Genomic DNA, 16511 nt, shown 5'->3' on the forward strand with positions numbered 1-16511 from the left:
TTCTTACAAGGTGCCCTTTAATAGATCATAGAATTTCAGAAGTAAAAGAAATGTTAAAAAGTAGTTTGGTCCAAACACCCCATTCTAAAGATGAAAAAAGCTGAAGTTGAAAGAAGTTCTGTGACTTGATCTGACACATTGAATGGCTTCTGTTTCCATTTTGGTTGTGTGTGCTTATTTTTTTGGTATTTCTGCTAATTCGAAATTTTGAATAACATGGCTTTCCTTTTGGACCTTAAAACGCTGTCCTTCTTTTGTAAGTCTCTGTGGTGCTACAAAGAGGCTATCTCATCAGCACTGTTGCCTGTCCACCTGGCCACTGACGAGCTTGATTCTGCTATCCAGGACACAGAGGAGCCTAAGGTAGCAACCTCCTCTGCTCAACCCTGCCCAGTTCAGGAATCTCTCTGCCTTGACATTTGCTACAGCTTCGGCTTGTCACCACCCTCTCACAGAGAACTTGTTTACTTCTCCACAGATAAAAATTCCTGGTTACAGTGTGTTCCTTTTATAAAAACGGTCTGCTTTCCAAAAGGCTGCTTTCTCAGAGCATCTCACTTTGCCATCTCTATCGGGAGATCTGAGCCATGACACACGCAGGGTTGAAGTGGGATGGGATAAGATGGGAAGCCCTTGCATATCTTTCTGGAGGGTGTGAAGTCAGCCGGCTTCTTTTGACTCACCATCCTGCTGTCTTATTTTTACAGCAAAAAGGAGGTACATGCCATCCTCCTTGTTTTCAGCCTTCGTTTTGAGCACTGCACACCCATGACTACTGCCAGGGGTCTTTCTGTTCCCATCCAGACCACGTGGCTATTTCCACTCCCATGATGTCCACAGCAGCCTTTATCAGCCACCTCTGCAGTGGAGCAGGGGCCTCCTGCTTTCTTATTCGATCTCCCATCTAGCTGGTCTGTGCTAGGGCTGTGAGTACCATGGGAATAAAAATCATACATGCCGTCCCCTTCCTCAAGGCTGTGGTTCCTGGCACCCCCCTAGTTTCATGCAGAGTGTCTGAGGCAAGGTCAACATCCTCTAGGCACATAGGAAGACCTCAGTGAGCCTGTGTTCGGTGCTCATCAATGGATGTATTCCAGCAGGGTCTCTGCCTCCACTCTGGCCCCCTGGAATGGGTTTATTGTTCATGCAACAGCCAGAGGGGATGCCAAAAAATGCATATCCAGTCATGCCACTGCTCTGCCCAATGCCTTCCTCCCACACACAATGGCTCCCCCATCACATTACCCTGCAATAGAATGAATTCCTGTCTCCATTTTCATGACACTCGATCACTGGTACTCTGCGCAGCCTCACCGTGGCCCTGGTGTATTTCCCACCCCTTGATTTGACTTAGTCACATCATGTGCTTTGTCCTTGGGACGGCAGTGGCCCTGACTCCAGCAGGTGCTCGTCCTGAGCCTGTGTGGTTGGACTTACGCTCCTCGTGTCTAATATTGCCAGGACAAGAACAAGAGCAGTTGCCCCTGCCTTTTGCAGCTTGGGTCCCAGAATGAAACACATGGAGGAGGCCTGTCCAGGCTGAGCTGCTGCTGTGCAGTGAGACGCTTGCTGCTATGTGCCACTGAACATCTGTCGTTGCCACGCAGCGAGAGCTGATTGACGCAGAATCCAAAGCCCTACCTGATGGCCCCGGGTGTCCTCTCTGATGACATTCTCGTACACTCTCGCCCTCATGGATGGCGTTCCAGCAGTGTGTTCCTGCTCCAGGGTTTTGCCTTTGCTGTGTCCTCCACTTATAATTTTATGTTCTTCAACTACCTGATCAGAGCTCTGGTAGTGATAATTGTGGTGACGCAGGGTAAGGGGCTAGTGAGTCCCAGCAGGGGCAGGAGGAGGCTGTTTTACATGGAGGGGTCCGAGGAGGGGACATCTGAGCAGAGAACTCAAAGGGTGAGGGAGTGAGGGAGAAACCACACGTATCAGTGGGGGCAGGGCTCCCGGGAGTGTTCCATGCGAACAGTGTCTTCAAGCACTCTACGGTTTTCTTCCTGCATTGGTGGCTTTATACAAGCTCCTCTTGGAGCTTGTATGTAAAGGACCTGGAAAGTCCTTTCCTAACCACATCCTACTCATTCTGAATTGAGCCAATCCCTTCCAGGTCCCTCGGCTTCCTAGAAGATTGATGTCTGCCCCCGGCCTATGTTCCCAGGGTGCCCTGGCAGCTCTCCGGTTATTTGCTGGGGACGACCATCTTGAGTTCATAGCCAGATAAGAATAAAGAAGTTAGACTGGGAAAAATGATATTTAGGAAGAGTTTTAAAACTTATTCACTCTACCATTTTTCTAAATATTCTGAACCTTCTTCTGGGTGCAACCAGGTTGGTAGGAAGCTGATTACCTGGGTGTCATAGTAGTCTCCAATGCATTGCTGGAGTTGAGTGCCAATGCCCCGTATTATTATTATTCAGAGACAGAGTCTTGCTCTGTCACCCAGTCTGGAGTGCAGTGGCTTGCTCATAGCTCACTGCAGCCTTGAACTCCTGGGTTCAATTGATCCTTTCATCTCAGTCTCCCAAGTATCTAGGACTACACAGGTAGGCACCACCACGCTCAGCTAATTTTTATTTTTATTTTGTGGAGATGGAGTTTCACTACGTTGTCCAGCTGGTCTCGAACTTCTGGCCTCAAGCAATCCTCCTGACTCAACCTTTGAAAGTGCTGGGATTATAGGTGTGAGCAACCTTGGCCAGCCTTCCCAGTATAATTACACCTCTGGCCAGTACCGAGAGTTTGTATAAGACAGCCCAGTGAAATATCACGTGGTCTAGAGCCTCGCTATCCAAGTGTGGTCTGACAACCAGTAGCATCGCAGCATCACCAACACCGAGGAGCTTGTGAAACATGCAAAATCGACTGGGCACCGTGGCTCATCCCTGTAATCCCAGCACTTTGCGGGGCCAAGGCAAGTGGATCACCTGAGCTCAGGAGTTTGAGATTAGCCTGGCCAACATGATGAAACCCCATCTCTAATAAAAATACAAAAAAATTAGCTGGGCATGGTGGCGGGCACCTGTAGTTCCAGCTACTTTGGAGGCTGAGGCAGGAGAATCACCTGAACCCGGGAGGTGGAGGTTGCGGTGAGCCAAGATTATACCACTGCACTCCAGCCTGAGCAACAAGAGCGAAATTCAGTCCAAAAAGAAAGAAAATAAAAAGAAAGAAAGAAACATGCAAAATCTCAAGCCCTATTTCAGACTTTTAGAACCAGATTCTCCAGTGTTCACAGCAAAATTTAAGAACTGATCAGTTCCTCATTTATGACATTGCTTGGTGTCCTCTTGGTTAGAACTTCACAGGTAAATTTTTGTTTTGTTAGTCTCAAGACAAATTGCTCTTCAGAGCATTTTATTTACTTTGTTGCTCTTATGGACATTGCAAATTGTGTACAGTTTCTCTTTTCCAGTTGGCTGCTAAATTTACACTGTCTTCTACACTTCTTAGTGTAGTGTTTTGTATGGAGCAGTAGAAAAATATTTGATGCATAAACAAAAAGAATCCATTCCCTGTATTATTAAATATAAAAGACTCCTAAAGTTCTCAAATGGGGTGGTATGCTTGTTTCAGTGGCATCAGGTACCAGAGAAATTGAGAAGGCTTTTGCTCACCAGCAGGCCTGAGGACACAGCCCCCAGGCAGCACTGGTGCTGACTGAAGAGAGCAATGGCTTCAGTTCTTGGGGACCGAGGAAGAAGCCCAAAGCTCTCAGTGACTGGCTGTCACACACCTAGAAGCTCTGCACATTATACACTAACCCTGTGAACTGCTCCCACATGCCAGGTGGGACTGCTATACAATCAGCTGGATAATGATGACATAGAGCCATGCGTGATGGGTGGGTCAAATGGACCTGCCCAGTTCCTGGAGATGGGGCTGTGGCCATGTCTCCCTTTCTCCTCTATGCCATGAGGGACCTTTGGACTGCCAGGCACTGGAACTCCTTTGCTACTTTCTAGAAGGGAGAATATTCCAGACCCCACCTCTCCTCCCAATCCATGGCCTCCCTCAGTTCTATCACACCTTTTCTGTGCATGGTTCCTGTGGGAGAAGCGAGGTAAGGTAAGCCAAGCTGACTTGAGACTCTATTCAGCTCCTGTTGCTGCAGCAAGAGGGAAGTGACAGGCCATTACTCCCCGTCCTGTTTGCAGGTATCAGCACCTTTCTGAGGAGGCTGAAGACGTGGGGCTGGTGGCCTTCTGCCCCTATCTCTCAGAAGTTTGGAGGAGAGAGGTTTGGCTGAACAAGGCATGATTGGCAGGCCTGTGCCGGCTTCCTCCTGCCCTTCAAACAGTGGTACCTCTAAAGTGCTGGTAAAGTCACTTACCTGTCTACTGGGTTTCTTGGACCGGGCAGAGTCACACCCATAGAAATCACAATTAGTAGATGTATGTACATGTGTTTGTGTGCAGACACACAGATATGTATATATTTATTATGTGTGTTTATATGTATGTGTGTATATATTCTCCCAGTCCAAGAACTAAACTCCCTGTATAGCACACCAAAACACTGCTTTTCAGTAATTTTTATGTAACAAATTAGAGAGTTGTCTGAAGTCAGGGGGTGCTGTAATTTGGAAGCTGGCCCTTCATCTCAACATGGCCCTGGAGATTAATCAGCAGGTGCAGATAACTCGGCCCCTTCCAGGGTTTGGCAATCAATGGTAAAAACGGACAAACAAAGACACGTACTTCAACTTACCCCATCAGGAACACCGTATAGCCCCCTGGCCTCAGAGGCGAGCACCTGGAAGCCACTTCTTATTGTCTTCACACATCTGAAAGCTAAGAGTGACACTATGGAATCTGTAGCAGAACCAAGCCACACGGTCCACTTTGGGCCACTGATGGAGTCTGTACAAAATGAGATCCGATTTTCCTTGTCAAGGAGTAGTTACTCCGGGATAGCCTTGGCTGCTCTGCCCACTTCATCCATTACGAGCTAGTCCCAGATTTCCTTCCTCAGAGGCGGCTGCAAATTTGGAGTGCACAGATGTGCACTCACATCTTAGATTACTTTTGCCAATGCACATTACCTTATGTTTATTTGAGTTAAGTTTCATCTGCCTTCAGGCTGCTCAATCCCCCCAAGTGTTTGACTGCATCTGGAGTTTCCTGCAAATCTCCTTAGTTTTTATTAGCCAAAACAATTTGGAGCCAGTTGAAATCTCTGGGAAGACATTAAAGGACAAGTATGTGACAATTGCTCGTGTAATCTGTGACCAGGTAGCCCAGGGAGGGACTGTGGGTTGTAAGCAGGATAGCACTTCTTTCAGCATGTGCCCCTCCTGATCTCACAGCCCTGGAGAGGTGCCAGGGAGTCCCACATGGTGTTTGTTTCTGCAAGTGGAAATGCAGATGTCTGTGCTTCAACCAGGGCTTGGAAGCCACCTTTTGGGGGAGTGATGGGGAGGCATGTTACATAAGATCCATTCTGTCTGAGTGAATTGGTTATGGGAGAGAGAAGAGGAAGCAGAACAAGAGCGGGTGGGAAGCAAGTGAGTGAGAAGGAAGCTTGTGCAGCAGCCTGTTCAGATGTGTGGAAATACAAGTTTAATCAAGGAGAGGAGGGAGAATAGGAGTGTGGCACTATAGACTAGCCTAGGAAGGCATAGTGGTCAATTTTGGCATATCCTGGAAGCTGGAAGAGAGGGGCTTGGACAGGAATGGAAGGAGTTGCCCTCAAGACCCAGAAAAAGACAGCAAGGAGCAGCCCAAACTGACAGGAGGAGAGAAAGCAAAAGGAGTTGTTTGCAAGAACCAGATCTCTTGGAGCCTGGCTAGTGCGAGGCTCTTGTGTGTGGGCAGTGTCTGAGTGGATCCGAGTGTTTCAACGAGCTAAACTAGTCAGCTTCAAGCTGTTCCATAGACAGTGGGTGTGAATCCAAAATCATTTCAGGCATTCAGCTTTATAATGTTTCTTTTAAGAAAAAAAAAAGAAAAACATGGAAGAAGCACCAGACCCAAATGATTCCTTTTTCTCTTGGCCAGTTACCTGTGCAAGTATCAGGCCAGTTGTAAAACACAAATCTGGGTAGGTTAGAAAGGCAAGTTGCAGATGCCTCTTCCCTTACAGCAGCATTCATGGGAGAGCTTCTTTCTCTCTCTCTGCCTCAAGGATACTCACCATTCTTCTATTCCATTTTTAGAAACAGGCTGGCAGCACACAATCTCCGGTCTCCACACAACTCTCCCCTCCTCGGTGGTCCGTTTGTCTCTAAGTCTCGTTGGTTGTTTGCATCCGCCTGAGTAGTTCATGCATGGGAGTCAGACTCGGATGAAGGTTCAACAGTCATTGAAGGGAGAGATTGTGACCACTTCCACTGCCTTGCTAATACCCACCACCTCACCCTCCAATCTGCTGCACTTCGGTCTTGCTTCAAATTCCTGTGGCTGCAAGGAAGACCTACTGTTAAAAACACTAAGACTATGAGTGTTTGGGGGAATCGAGTGCAGAGCTGCAGCCTGGGATAACCTTGGCAAGCACTGTGACCACCCAGATGGGGAAGCAGTGGACCAGAAGAGAGCCTCAGGCCCCAAGCATGCCTGATTCATGGAGTTCTTTCTCCCCCACCGAGTGGTTGTGTTAGTTTGATAAAGCTGTTGTAACAAAATACCACAGATTGGGTGGTTTAAATAACAGGAATTTGTTTTCTCACAGTTCTGAAGACTAGAGCCTGAGATCAAAGCGTTGGCAGGGTTGGTTTCTTCTGGGGGCTGTGAGGGAAGCGTCTGTTCCAGGGCTCTCTCCTTGGCTTCTGGGTGACCGTCGTCCCTCTGCTTCTTCTCATGGTCCCTCTTCTGTACCTCTTTATGTCCAAACTCCCTCTTCTTAAAGGAACACCAGACGTATTGGATGAGGGCCCAGCCCAATGACCTCATTTAATATTAATTACCTCTTTAAAGACCCTGTCTCCAAATACGGTCATGTTCAGATGTACTGAGGGTTGAGACTTCACATATGAATTTTGGGAGTGGACACAACTCGGCCTCTAACAGTGGTCAGAAAAGGTTTTCTTTCATAAGTCTAGCTATAAAGAACACCCACTTGGAGAAGCAAAACAGCCTGAGATAGTTCAAAAGGACACATTCTGACTCCTCATCCTCTCATAGTTCATTGTTGGCTGAGCCAGAGTCCAATTTCCCTTGCTTCAGTGAGTGGATGCACAGTATGAGGAGAAATGGGGGCCCTCTAATGCCCTAAGGCTTTGCTGGATTCCTGATCAAGCCACCAGGGATGCCCCAGGAGTGTTGGCAATGGAACTGCCCAGGGGCTTGGCATTGTGGGCGTCAACCTGATTAAACCTGGCCTAAGTGCTGCACCCAAGTCATGTCAGAGGTGGATCAGGTTTTTGTTCATTCAGGTAAAATAACAGGCAGTGTGCAATAGGGGATTATTTCAGAGAATGGGGTCATTTTCAAATGTTGCACAGATTGAGCTGGGTAGTGCATTCCACATAAGTGAGGGGATGTGGTTAAATAACCGGGACTCAGGCACTTGGCCTAGATTGGGGAAGGAAATGATGCTTGAGCCCCTCTGGCTTAGTCACCTGGCACCATGAGGTATCCTCAGGGAATGATAGTGAATGTCACCTGGAAGAGGGAATGCTCAGAACTGTGCCCCTGGAGCCCAGGCAGTTTTGCTGGGAGCACTGCCCCCTTGCTGATACAGGTTGAAAGAAGCAGCATCTGTGCGGATCACCTGTGCTCCAGCAAAGCCCTCAGCAGCACTTCACTTGGCCACAGGGCCCAGGGGCTGACCATAACCTATGGTGGCAGAGTCTAGCCTGGAGGGTGTCTGAGCTCCTGGAGAGTGACAGCAGGTAAGTGGCAAGGGGAACTGATTTATGAGTTAGTGAAGGTGATCCTTTGGGATCCCTGAGAGGGAAAATCCACGTAAAGACAGATCCTATACCCTACCTGGTGAGGTAGGGATTTTGGCCAACTCAATTTGGATTTAAAAAGGAAATGTGGACTCATTTTGAAATGGCAGGCTGGGGAGGTTTGGACAATACAGATTATATAGATAAAGAGGATGAGAGCTTAACAGTTAGACAGGGGGCAAGGATTGTATAAAGAGGGCACAACGTGTAAAAGCACAGAAGAGCGAAAATGTTGGCCATATTTGGGGAATCTCAAGTTCAAACCTAATTTTAACTACAAACTATATAACATTTTATATCTCTTAACAGTTTACCAAAGTTTTTTACATAGTTTTCTTATTATGTCTTCACAATGACCCTGTGAGATATTTTATTAACATTTGATGGTAGAAGATACTGAGGCTCAGAGATGTTAAGTAACTTGTCAAACTCAAAGAGTTAATAAGTGATAGGCTTAGGTTTCTAACCAGGTTGTCTAACTTCAGACCTCACGTTTTGTTTGTTTGTTTGTTTGAGATGGAGTCTTGCTCTGTCACCCAGGTTGGAGTGCAGTAGCATGATCATGGCTCACTGTAACCTTGACCTCTCAGGTTCAAGCGATTCTCCTGCCTCAGCCTCCCAAATAGCTGGGACTACAGGTGTGTTCTACCATGCCCAGCTAATTTTTGTATTTTTAATAGAGATGGGGTTTCACCATGTTGGCCAGGCTGGGCTCAAACTCCTGACCTCAAGTGATCCACCCCTCTTGGCCCCCCAAGGTGCTGGGATTACAGGCATGAGCCACCGTGTCCATCCCATACCTCACATTCTTGACCTGATTATGCTACGAGGCTGCTGGGCATTGCTGAACGGGGAAGGGATGGGACTTGACAGTGACCCATCTAAACAGGGATGAGTATTTTTTTTTCTTTGAAATTGCTTGGAATTGCCAGTTGCATGATTATAATACAAAGCAGACCAATTTGTAGTTGGTTCTATCATTGTTTGTCAAATCTCCATAAATAATTCATCCCTAATTCAGGCTGTGATTGCCTGCAGCCAGGGCAAACCTCTCCCTCCACCTTCCTGGGTATCTCATTGCAATGATTCTTACTGTTGGGTTCCTGACTGCCCTGGGCAAGGTTCTATCAATAGACACTCATATTTCCAGGCAGTGGCTACCCAGTGCCCCAAGGAGAAACAATAGGTAGCTTCTATACGGTTGTCAGGAAGGAAGCCTAGACCTTTTTAGAAATTATGTCACATTGGGGTTGAGCAGCCTGACCCTATTGTAACCTGGAGAGCCATGTGTTCTCTCCTCTTAGAAGGAAAGCTGGAAGCAGAGAGACCATGGGTATCAACCTGATTAAGCCTGGCAGGAGAAAGGAAACAGGAGATTCTGGCCCTGCCATAGCTTAGGCCAAATATCATCCCAGACAAGCAGACACCTGGAGACTCAGCATGGAGAAGCCATCACAGGGAGAGCTAGAGATGGAGGTCCACTCCCTCACTTGAGGGCCATCAACCAGAATTTTAACTTGCATTCAATGTAGAGAAGAAATAGATACACACACCCCACAGTTGGCATTTTCTGCACATATTTGATTAAAACCTGACAGCATTTTCCTAGTGAAGGTACAATTTCTGTGATTACCCTCCTCCAAGCTCCTTGAAAAAATAATCTTAAAGCAAGATAATTAGTCAGGTTACTGTGTATGTGTGTTTAGCCAGATGCCACAGAAAGATGTACAAAATATTTTCCTTGATTCTCAACATGAATTCTATTAGGAAGAACAGTTAGGGCCTGGTATTCCAGTCAGATATAGTACAAGCAAGTTCTTGGTGTTATCTGGAATTTTCTATCCAGACTCCAAATTTGCAGGTCTTCTTCTGGGCACAATGAAGGTGTACAGGTTCCAAGTAAGTGCTCAGCTCACTGGAGCCATGAGACCAGCTTCGGGGCCATTCACATGGCTGTCATAAATGCCTGACACTGGGGGACCAGTTTTTACATTTCTTTTGGTGTGGAAATATCTTGTTGTTTTTGTGAAAAAATACAAAATCAATGCATGTTCCTTACAAGCCCAAATTCAAACAATACAGCAGTATATAGAATAAACAATGAAAATTCCCTTTAATCCTTACTGCTATAATCTCATTATCCTCCCTATCCATGACCATTGCTGATAGTTTGGGGTGAATCCATCCTGACCTATTTTATGTATTATCACATATGTAACATACAGACATGGTGTGTGTGTGTGTGTGTGTGTGTGTGTGTGTGTGAATGAGATCCTACTATACTAGATACATTATTCAATCACTTGGTTTTTTTATTGGGGAATTCTCCATGTCAGTACATATAGATCTACCTTATTCCTTTAGTGGATGCATATTATTTAATCATTCTCTTAACATGGACGTTCAGATTATGGAAATTTCATACCAAAGTAGGCCATGCTCCTTTCACCCTTTTATTGATCCCAATCATTAAAAATATTCAAAGAAAAGTCAAAAGACAGATGGGGAGATACTGTCTTCTGGCAACTTGAGGAGTGATGAAAGCTACCTGACCCTTCTCTAGGCTCTACCCAAAATCACTACTCTCCCGAAGCTTGAGATTTTAACCTTCATTTCTTTATGCCTTTGTTTCTTCATTCTTTACCACCAGGATCCCCTTCAAAAATGCAGAGCAACTGGGGGTATAAAGGAGTGGGGATAAAACATTAATAATAGTTCCTACACCACCATGACAAGAAGTCTTTGCAAAGTGTAAAGACAGCTCACAGAGAAGGCATTATTATTATTATTATTCGTGTCTAGCACTTTACAAGTCATTTTGTACCTGGGTTATGCTCCTTAGCTACTTCGCCTTCATGTGGACACTGTACAGGCCCCTTGCTCCAAGACACGGGAAAGACCTGGAAGGATAATAGGGTGGAGAGATTGGGCTGAAGAGGCATTGAAAGGGGAAGGTGAGGAAAAAGAGGAAAGACAAGAGACCTGGGATGCTGACAGCTCACATTACCCTGCTCATGATGCTGCCTAGGGCTGACCCTGCCATACGCCGGCATGTTTGCCTGCTGACTGGGCTCGAAAGTTAAAATTGAGTTCTGTGGATGCTGGCCAATGACTTCCTTGTCATGGGAGTGATTGCTTTTTGCTGTGTTTGCAAGATGTGAATTCATTCTTTTTTAATATCAGTAATACACAGTAAAGAGCTTAATTCAATTTACAAAGAAATAGGATCAGGCAAGCCTTGAAAATATCGTGTGCCTTTATGGCTCTAAGACGTTAGTGTTGGAGTGGAGTGAGTGTCTCAGCAGTACGGAAACTCTCTCCATCACCATCATCCTTCATCATCAGAACCCTGGCACAGAAGCAATAGGAGCCAGAGGGGCTCGGAGCTTTAGGGGTGCCTTGGAGCTCTCGTTCCCGTGATGTAAGAAAACTGGGCCGTACTGACCCAGCAGTTACCATATCGATGTGCTATTACTCATGTAGAAAATGGAAGCTCTTGGTCTCCACTCAGGAGATAATCCATTTTAAAATTATTCATATAGAGAGTGTGCTGAGCCACAAGCCCTGCCTTCCTGGTGCTTTGTGAGGAGTGATGTTTGTTTGCTAGATGTGTGACCTGGGTTAGAGGTGGCCTCTGCCCTGGTCTGTGTGAAGGATGGAGCTCATAGTTATGCTGGGCTTGGTTTGAGGGCAGGAATTAACATGGAGGAAAGGCTGGGAGTGGACAGGACCCTCTGCCTACAAAGCCGCCGCACAGCAAAAGCCTAAGGTCTGTATCTCCTTGTGCAAAAAGTTGCACCAGCTCCAGATTTTCTTTGACACCCTGAGGTACTGATCTAGTGGGCAGGCGGTCAGAAGTCTCCAGAAAGCTAGAATGGTGGTCAGGCATGTAGGAGGGAGGGCTGAGCTCTCTGGTGGTGGTGGGGTTTCCACTAGACTTCAATGTAATTAGATTTACACACATTTTTTGGATATCAGTTATGTGCCAGGCACCATGTTAGGTTTAGCAATGAATTAAATTTGATCCTTCCCTTGAGGAACTTACAAGATGACTTTAACATAACCTGCTAAGGTTGCTATGAGTGCATGCAAGAGAGATAGCCAAGCCTGGATGGGAATGGAGGAAAGGCTTTCTGGAGATGACACTTGAGCTGAAGTTTAGAAGAGGAGTCAAATGGAGTTATAATTGTACAACAGTAGGGAAGACATCCTAGGCAGAGGAAAGAGCAAGGACATCAAAGATATGTGGAAACACCATGACTTGCAAGAAATGAAGCCAGAGAAGCAGGAGCCGGATCACAAAAGGATGGATGTGCCCTGCTAAGGAGCTGGGACAATACTCTGTAAGTGAAGACAGCCCTTCAAAGATCTTAAACAAGGCAGTACCAAGGCTTAAAGTGTACTTTAATAAGTCAGACTGGGAGAGTCTGGAGGGTGGAACAATTCTCAAAGCCAGGAGACCAATAAGGAGTCTGGGACAATGTGCCAAAGGAAGCCCAAGGAGGTCTTGAACATGAGTAGAATCTGACCAAGAGGAGGTAGGGAGAGAGGTGCAGAGCTGGAGAGCCTGGGAAGGGAATTAATAAGGACCAGACAGATTGTCAAGGTGCCCAACTAGAGATGAAAATTCCAAGAAGGGATCCAGGAGAAGTTGTATTTTACAGACAGGTCCCTTTTGGCAGGGAGTGGGAAGAAAGCAGACAAGATGGAGATTGTCCATCTCTGTGAACATGTTGGATGGGTGGGGCTATCCTGAGTCCAACAGAATCTGAACTCACGGCAGTGTGATGTACTCCAGAATCTACCTTCTGATAGTCATGGGCTCAGGATGGGCCTTGGAGAAGGTGAGTGGACTGAACCTGCAGGGTGGAGGTCTTCAGCTACTACAGCAGGTGGGCCTGGGAGAGGCAATAACTGGGACAGTTTGAATCCACTGTGACCTGCCCACCTGGCCACCATGGGGTATGCAATAGGCAACAGCTTTGAAGCTAAACAAACCCAAGTTCCAATCTTTTCTCGGTCACTTCCAGGGTAATTGAGCAACTGACTTAACTTGTTGGAATATTAATATGTGTGTCTGTCAGATAGTGTCTACCTTACCTGATTTTGTAAGGTGTAAGTTAAATGATTACTGTATATAAAGTGATTGGCATAGAGTACGTTCATTTATCTAACCGAATTTTTTTTTTTTTTGAGTTGGAATCTCGTGCTGTTGCCCAGGCTGGAGTGCAGTGGTGCTATCTCGGCTCATTGCAACCTCCGCTTCCTGGGTCCAAGCAATTCTCCCGCCTCAGCCTCCTGAGTGGCTGAGATTACAGGCATGCACCACCACACCTGGCTAATTTTTGTAGTTTTAGTAGACACAGGGCTTCGCCATGTTGGCCAGGCTGGTCTCTAACTCCTGACCTCAGGTAATCTGTCCACCTTGGCCTCCCAAAGTGCTAGGATTACAGGTGTCAGTCACCTTGCCCGGCTTATCCAACTGACTTTTATTACACCTACTGTGTTCTCAGTACTATGCAAAGTACTGGAGATAATTTTATGAATAGGACTAGCAAAGTTCTTACTCTCCTGGAGTACAAGCACTCTATGCTCAGCTTTTTGGATGTGAATCCACTGAGCTGGTGCACACCTTAATAAACATCCTCCTTTCTTCACCCATATTGGTCTCTCTGGTCCTCTGATTCTCACAACACTGGAACTTCCACGTTGAATGCTCTATAACTCTCAGTAATGCTCGCTTCTTTCTACCTGAGTCAATGCATGTTTTGGAGTGAATACTGTCATGTGCAAAGTGCCTTGCTCGGTCTCTTCTGGAGTAAGTCACTAATGGACCAGTTCCCATATCCAGTTTCCACCAGCAACACCCAGGAAGCTTTCCAGGGAGCAGATTCCAGGGCCCCATCACTTGCATATTGGATCAGAGCCTCCAGAGACTCCTTGTTCATGGGAAACTCCCAAGGTTTTGATGGTGACCTTGGCAATCACTGCCCTAGCATGCTAGAGTGAAAAAGACAACATTGAACTTCACATAAATACGTTACAGTGACCAGACTAGGCCAATGTCAAGAATTGAGAGGAACAACAAGAAATTATGTTAACCATGCTTTTGGGTGTAATTATTTCCTTGAGGGGAATTTTATGATTATTTAATTAAGCATTCCACTTTGATCAAAGGTGTTGCTTTGACTTCTCGAGTATGAAATACAAGACTTGGAAGAATCGAACAACTTGTTAAATGCAAACAGTTTACCAAGGGCCCTAAACAAGACAAAATATCATAAATAATAAGCTTTAGAAATTAAGTGTAAATGTCTGTGGAGAAACTAATTATTCCTCTTGTTATGAACATTAACCCACATTCAGTTTTTAAGCCTGTGTTATTCTAATGATGTTCACCATTAGCCATTTCTGACTACAATAAAAAGAATTGCAGGGGGGATTTTGTTCATTAATGCACACTGGGATTTGCATGGTTTTGTCTTCACTTGATTGGAGTTTCAGATGCCTCAAGTCTTCATTCATTGCGGAATGGAGAGAACTAAGAGCTGCCCTTGTGTGAGAGCGAAATGCTTTGCATTTATAACAGAACTGGAGGGCTGAGATAGCTCACTGAGACACATACATAACAGGAAGTTTCCTCCCAGAGAGAAGAAGTTAAGCAGAGAAGCAGAGGCGTCGACGATGTACCAGCATCTTGCCCTAGAAATGAACATTAGGGATGATGGATTTGCAGCTGTGCCCAGTCAGACCCAGGGAGAGGTGAACGTAAAGACTTTGGGATTCTGTCAGCTTTGCATCCACTTTATCCCTTCAACCAATGGTTAGCAAACACCTACCAAGTGTCAGGTTCTGTTCTGGGCACTTAGGATATATCAGTGACCAAAACAGACAAAGATTTTTGTTCTTTATGGGAGCATTCATTCTAGGGGAGGGAGGCAGACGTACATCACAAACACAGTAAATAAGTAAGATACAAGATAATAAGTGAGAAAGAAGAAGTGGAGCAGGGAAAGTGGAAATGGAAATGTATTAAGAAAGGTAGGCAGGGGAGGCCTCGGGGAGCGGGTGACGTGTGAGCAAATACTGGAGGAGGTGAAGGAATTGGCCAACTGGATATGTAGGGGTAGGGGCATTCAGGGCAAAGGCTCAAAGGTGGGAAAGTGCTGAGAAGCACCGAGGAGGCTCGTGTGGCTGGAGTAGAGAGAGCAAGGGAGAGAGAGACAACAGAGAGAGAAACAGAGCTGGACCACCTAAGGCTTTGTAGAGCAGGTCAGAGACTTTGCTTGACTCTGCACAAACAGGGGAGCCATGGCAGTGTTGGGAGCACAGTGTGATATATCTGACTTAGGTTTCAAATCCATCTGTAGCTGCACTGGGGCCAGGAGTCCTATGGCAGGAATTCAGGAGAGTGAGACTAGTTGCTTGGACCAAGGTGGTAGCAGTAGAGAGTGAGCTTCTAGATAAATCATTGAGACTGGCCCCAACAGGATTTCCTGGAGGATTGTATGTGGGGTATGAGAGAAAGAAAAAACAGAGTGGAATAATTGGAAGAGTGGAAAAAGAAAGTCTGAAATAAACCAAATACACTCACAATCTAATATTAACCCACATGTGTGAATGCCAGTGGAGTTCGGCGACACCTACAGGTTATAAACTTGGGTAGCTCTGGGTAATTTTGTAGGGCATCGGGGTGCTGGGGAAGAGCCTGGGATTTGGCGTCAGATGATCTTGGGTTTTAAAGGCATTTACTCGCTCTGTGATTTTGAGGAAGCCGCTTGATCTCCCAGCACCTCAGTTTCCTTGTCTATCATATGGGTTAATAATGTAATAATGCTTCTTTTACAGGGTCTGTGAAAATTAAATGAGGTATTGCATGTAAAATACCAGGCACGCAGCTCTAGAATAGTTGATTGTCCTCTCCCCTTCCTGTAAGGGATTGTATACATCATCCAGACCTGCGTTGGTGATAGAAAATGAAGAGAAGGCTGAGAAACTGTTCCTGGCACAGGCTTAGTTTCAGAGACTCTCATCTCCAGGACATTCCGTCCCCCTGCCCCTTTCCCCCACCTCCCACTGAGATGATGGGACAGGGTGCAGGAGACAGAGGACATGGCTGGAGGCCAAGCTACTTTCTGGCAGCTGTGACCTGTTGAAAGGCCATGACCACCAGACAGGCCTGATGACCTATAAAAACAGGGTGACATGGAGGTAACCATGGCAGAGTAGAAACTTGTTTATGTGGGATTAGGAAGACATTACAGGCTACAGGGCTAATGTGGTCCTGTAGCTGGCCATGTGCTTTAAAGGCAAGGAGCCTGTGCAGTGAGCTCCTCTGACCCAGGGAGACCACTGAACCCCGAGGAACCAGAGTTCAGCCCCATCACGCATATTTATGACTGGGGTAGCCTTTGCACTCATTGCTTGCTGGTTCTGGACTAAAGAAACAAGAGCAACTTTAAAGTGTAGTCTGAATTTTTATCCCCACTGAGCTTCAGAGATCTGGCTTAGCTTATCCTTCTTTCATTCATCCCTCGTTCCTCTTCTAGCCTTTTTTTTTTTTTTTTTTTTTTTTTTTTTTCCTGCCATGTCCTGTCCTGGGCTCCAGACC

The sequence above is a fragment of the Trachypithecus francoisi genome, unplaced genomic scaffold (assembly GCF_009764315.1).
Source record: "Trachypithecus francoisi isolate TF-2019V2 unplaced genomic scaffold, Tfra_2.0 Lachesis_group1, whole genome shotgun sequence".
NCBI classification, from domain to species: domain Eukaryota; kingdom Metazoa; phylum Chordata; class Mammalia; order Primates; family Cercopithecidae; genus Trachypithecus; species Trachypithecus francoisi.